A 6,000-nucleotide genomic window follows, 5' to 3' on the forward strand; every position below is an offset into this window, starting at 1 on the left:
GAAAACAAAAGTCTTCATTAAAATGAGTTTTTATCCTTAATATACTCTTGTTTCTTATGTTGCACATACACTTATTTTGGTAAAACCATGCTCATATGAGGGCAGCCTTATAAGTTATTTTGCCTTTACCTCAGATCTGTGTTTAACATTAATTTAAAAACATTATTTTAAAGTACACAAAAAGGGCATATGATTAGTTTACTTTAAAACTCATATGTCTATAAGCCTTAGAAGTAAGTCCAATTTGAATTATCATTAATAGAGATTATGTAAGTTGGACAGAGGAGTTACCAGCAGGCAACAGTTGACCTAGATGGGCTGTGTATTTTCTCACATCAACCACGCTGAGAGATCCCATGAGATGACATGCGCATGCAAGATTCAGTACATACGCATCACTTTGATTCAGTGACATCTCTTCTGTAACTCTTACGTTTTCGTCATTATTTTCAACTAATTTGTGGTTTGCCAGGGGCAAAACCCTTACCTGATTAGTCTAGGACTGACAGGTCAACGTTTAGCGACTTTTTAGACGCTTCCTGTGCTACCACGTGCTAGGCACGTGTGTTTTTGTTTACTTTCCGCCACCAGTGGGCGAGAACAATATGGCGTCAGAGTCTGTCCAAGGGACAGAGCCTACTTCAGACTTTCCAAGGGAAATGTCGACTAGACCGTCCAAACCTAGGGTGCGGACTAATTTCATCGCCAATGCGGCTTTCTTTGCTCGTGATTGCGACGACTCCGGTGAAGCTTCTCTCGATGACAACAATGAACAAGATGTTTTGTGCGTCGAAGCTACAGTGGAGAATGCGGGAATACGCCATGATGAGCCTCAACTTCCGGCATCTTCACCTCGGCCGCTGACGTCACAGCCTTCCGTACCCAGTACGCAGGCGCCGAGTGCGGGCCTGTTTGCAAACAATGCGGGTTTACTTCCGCCCAATGTGGACATACAATCTTTCATATCGACGTACAATGCCCTCGGTCTGGCGTTAGGCCTACAAGCCCAGAATACACCTAACGAACAGAATTCGGTTGATTCGATGTCTGTCCAGTCGGATCTTACGGAAGGTGATGCTTTGGACAATTTCATAAGCGATGGTTCGCTATCTACCGGGGATGATTCTTCTGCAAACTTAGAGGACAGCGTTAATGCTGATCTATTATAACACTCTGTGTATTCTATACACACTCTGTGTATTCTACCAATCAGAAGGCAGTCTTCCTATGACTACTGATTGGTCCAAAGGAATATTATTCAATGAATAGGGAATTTATGAATGGAATTTTATGAATGAAATGGTTCAAGAGGTCACCACTAGATGTCATTGTAGGGCAAGTCATACTCAGTCCTACACATCAGTAGTAAACCAGGTAGCATTAATAAAAACGCTAGTCGCGTTGTATTAAAAAGGGTGGAAGTTCCAATATAGCAAAGAGTCACAACACAAACATACTGCAGTCTCCCAAAATAGCAGTCTCCCAATTGCAAAATAAGCATGAACTTCACCACACCGCATACGTGGGAGCTTGAGGTCATCCTTGAGAATGACTTCGTTGAAGCAGTTTGCATGGTTTGATAAACATTGGAGGCCAGAAAAAAACTACAAACTATCATGAAAGTTACTTCGGATGTAGCATACAAACAAAGTCTTATATCTATCACACTGGGCTCTGGGCCCTTATCTATCATTGTTACAATCCAGCCTATAAGTATGTTTAAAATACAGTATACACAGTTCTAGATACTCAACTGCTGATCTACATCATCTTCTAACTTCTTGTTGACAATTCCACCCAATTTCTTATCGCCTCAAATCAATAGCCCTGTCTGCTAATCTGTTTGCTGTACACACATTCCAGGTCTGAGAGCCAAAGCTCTAAAAGGGTCAGTATTAGTCTGTTTGACTGAATATATACAAAGTTGAAACATGAAAGAAGCTGCTGCAATACTATTGAACTGGCCACCAGACCGCAAGTTATTGATAATATTTTCTCAGCAGAATTTTAAAACTAGATTATCTCCCCCTAGTTTGAGACTAATCAGGCATGTTGCAGAGACAAAAATTAACAAGCCAAATTTTAGTAATTTAGTGATCAATATTCTAGAGACTGTTGACAGTCTGCAAAACTACATACATTCTGAAATTTTGTGATCATAGCAAATTTGATTTAATAGCATAAATACATGTAAACTAATCAATACAGTTGGATTTCCACTTGGAATAAAATGAAGTCTAAATCAAGTTTGATAATTGAAAGTAAATGTCCTAACAAACTTATTTATGATTAACAATCACATTAACCTGGCACATACACAATATTTATAATTTTGTTGTTTTACATATTACAGAGTTATTTGCCCTTGCATGATTGTTCAGATCTATGTCATGTGTTTGGTGCAAGCGCAACATCATACTTTTCAGAGAAAATGAAGCGGATTTCACCCAAAGAATAACTACATTGATCACAAAGGATACCTGAACCTGCATGGAAGGTAACTCAGTTAACCGAGAGACTAATGCACTGAACCATTTGGTATATTGAACGAAAAAAACTCAGACCAAGTATAAAATATTCTGTAATTTACTTACTACATGCATATGATGGGGATTTAAGCAAATTGTAATTTATCTTAGCAGTAAAAAGATGCACAGATGGATATTTGTTATTATCATTTGAAAGCATAGATTGACAACAGATGTGTGATAGCTTGTGATTGGTAACAGTTATACATCTGTCACCATGCATGGATGGCAAAGAGACTGAACCAGTTATAAACAAACTTGTGAAAACATTAAAGATGCTCCATCGCCAACAGAGCATAAACGATATTCGTCATTTGAACAATAATTGGTGTTTGATCATGTATATATATGTCTAATTAACACAGAAAATAATATTAAGTAATTTATTTTGCCTTTGGTGCATGCACAATCAGTATTTATTCCATATAGGATATTATACCACGGAATTTTTTAGGGATGCAATTAATTATTTTTCATACTTTTAGCTTGAAGTGAAATTAGAAGCTCAAACTTTTCAATGGTGGTAATGGTTTAAAGTAAGTAACTCTTGTAACTGAAGAAAAATACTAAATTGTCTGCTCCTGTTTTAGATAGTGAAAAAATAGCATTTGTAAGCGGTGGAGCATCTTTAAACAAACTCATTATAAATTCTTCCTGCAATAAAATAATTCATTGTGACTTCAAAAAATTTAAATACACATGTATATCTTAGCATACAGCTGTATTTTGATCTTTTATTCTTATATGTAACTTTCATTGCAATTGATATGTATACAATTTTTTTCACAATGAAAACACTCTCAGCTATTCAATTCATAATTTATAATACACAATTCAAAAAGCAATTTCCTCTAGGTTTATTCAGCGGTAAGACAAGATGTTTTCAGAACATATGAGTACTATATTTGATCTAGTAAACACTCTTGTCCTATAAGCACTCCCTCCCCTTTTGAAGCCAAACTTTCACTTACCTCAAATTAAATAAATACCAAAAAAATGAAAATCAATGATTTTTGCAATTGATTTCTTTTACAAATTGATTTATGACTTACTTTGTGCAATACTTTTGTGATAAAGTAGTCCAAATTTGGTACTCATTTAATTGCCTGGCCCCTCATCTCTTTAAAACTATTTAAGCACGCCACGATCTTGCTTATTAATTGGGTAGAATACGGTTCCTAGCTTGTACCTAGACATACCTTAGTCAGCTTTGGGAAACAAACAGAGTGATGACATTACCTGGTATTATCATATACTTTAACATAAGTCAGGTGGGATTAAATGGGCAATCTCAATGTGGCATAAATCTGTGTCTTCTACTTATCATGTTACCATATATATATCACCAATAGATGTCAGGAACTCTGATAAACTTATCATCAACACAATCAGATGCCCCTGAGACACCTTAGGGGATCAGATACCAGTTCTATTGATGTGGCTATATCTTTAATATGTCATGTAATCTTTGACCCCTACAGCTGGTTTATCTCCATAGAATTACTGACCATGTAATGTTTCAAAAGACCTGAAATCACACTGATCATGTATAACCCATTCGCCCCTAAAGATACATTTTGATTCTTTTCATTGAACAGTCCACTTTGAAATATCAAGTATGAATAAGATGATGGTCTTCTTTTTTTAATATTCATTATTTCACTATATGCATAACATGAATCTGTATTTTCATCATTAAAACGTAGCATGCTTTCTTCCAACCAACAGTTGAAATTCCAAAGATAGTGGTTAATGCCATTAAAGTTAATCATGCTTTCACAAAGGTAATGTTACATATCACAGATGTTTGTAATACACACATTTATAAATATATACACATGTTTACTGGTCTACATATGATCGGCCTATAGTGAGATGTCAGGTATATAGTGGTCATGATCAAGTCACCTAGCTATTACTGTATTACAATATAACTGACCATATCTACCCAAACTTGGGGCAGTCAGACATGCATAGCTCATGATGGACAGGTCGGCCACTGGTCACCAAATGATAAGAATCTATGATGTAATATATCCCTATGATATTTTATCCAATCACTTTGGTCAGATATATTTCCAATAACTTTCAGAAAGAAAGTTATGAAAATCCATAGACAAATATTACTAATAATACAATACAAATATATTCCAAAAATGAATTTGGCCAGCATCCTGTTGTAGTGAAAAATATGGGACTGGGTCGATCATTGATGACCAGATAGCTCAGTCAGTAGAGTATTCTGCTATAGTGTTTGGGGGTCCCCAGTTCGAATCTAGCTGCATGACCACGACATTTTCTCATCTTGTTACAAGCTTAGAGTCCCACATTGGACGCCAACATAGAAGAACAGGAAACAACACACGATTCTTTCCAATGACCTGACCAGGAATCAAATTAACCTGGGTCTACATTGTGAAAATCCATGGCTCTACCGATTAGGTACCAAATATTAGCTCTAAACCATATAAGTGCAATTTATCATGCATTTATAGAGGAAGTGGGGGTGGTAGTGCTCGAATTTCAAGTTAATATGCAACAGTTTACACATTTGTGTTGCTACATATTATTTGAGCCTGGTTTGTAATGGTTTTCAATAATAATATTCACACTAAAAACACACATCCCGTATGGTTTTCACACGTGTTTTGGTAAAATACTGAAGTTTGCAATAAGACAGCTGGATATTGTTATTGTTGCAAATTTTACAATAATCAACAGGCCAAATTTGAAGATATTTTAGAAGCATACATGTAAGTTTGGGACTAAGGGTCTTGTCTGCGTGATAACTTACCTTATTGAAAAAAAACTGAAGTCAAATGTCGCTGAATTCGGATAGTAAGTGCAAACCCCGTGAACATCAATCACACATCACTGCCGGAGAAGATTTACATGCAGATGGTTCAGGCTGTACCCACTTGCAGCTTATTTCATCTATTTACTCAACTCACAAATACTCCATTGGCACAAAAAGTCAATCCTGATATATCAGAAGGTATGCAAACAACTGGACACGGACAAATTACATAACAATACTGTTTACAACACAGAGAATTCTTTACCCTCCTTTCTTTTTGTTTATGTTTTTCCTTCGAACCGAAGTACTCACTTTACTCCACTCCGCGTCAAAATTGGAATCACATATAATTTCGAGTTATAAGAAAAAATAACCCCTTACACATCCTAATTCATCCAATGAAATATTATTTCTTTATTTCAGTGGTTTTTTTTAAAGAAATACATACGAAACGGCATCTGTCATCAGTGGATTTACGAGCGATTAACGCGCATGAATATATTTGACAAGTGCTCTAATCAGACCAGAAGGGAAGTAACTCTAGCTAAAACTACTTCAATACACTAGCTGCCCAAGGCAATACACACCCAAGTATGATCAGCTGATGATATCATTACATAATAGTTGCGTCGCCGGTGCAAAAAAACTTAACCGTTACATGGAAGTACACTTAGT

At 36.2% G+C, this 6,000-nt stretch overlaps 1 protein-coding gene across 1 annotated transcript in view; it reads right to left on the reverse strand.

Annotated features, from left to right (window-relative positions):
• Positions 1 to 5,680, reverse strand: part of LOC138331959 (signal peptide peptidase-like 3) — a 37,337-nt gene extending 31,657 nt beyond the window's left edge. Inside the window, exon 1 of the mRNA XM_069279856.1 lies at positions 5,323 to 5,680. The gene's annotated coding sequence lies outside the window, so the exon portion shown is untranslated. The remainder of the gene's footprint in view (positions 1 to 5,322) is intronic.
• Positions 5,681 to 6,000: the final 320 nt, after the last annotated feature.

Source organism: Argopecten irradians, chromosome 9 (assembly GCF_041381155.1).
Source record: "Argopecten irradians isolate NY chromosome 9, Ai_NY, whole genome shotgun sequence".
NCBI classification, from domain to species: domain Eukaryota; kingdom Metazoa; phylum Mollusca; class Bivalvia; order Pectinida; family Pectinidae; genus Argopecten; species Argopecten irradians.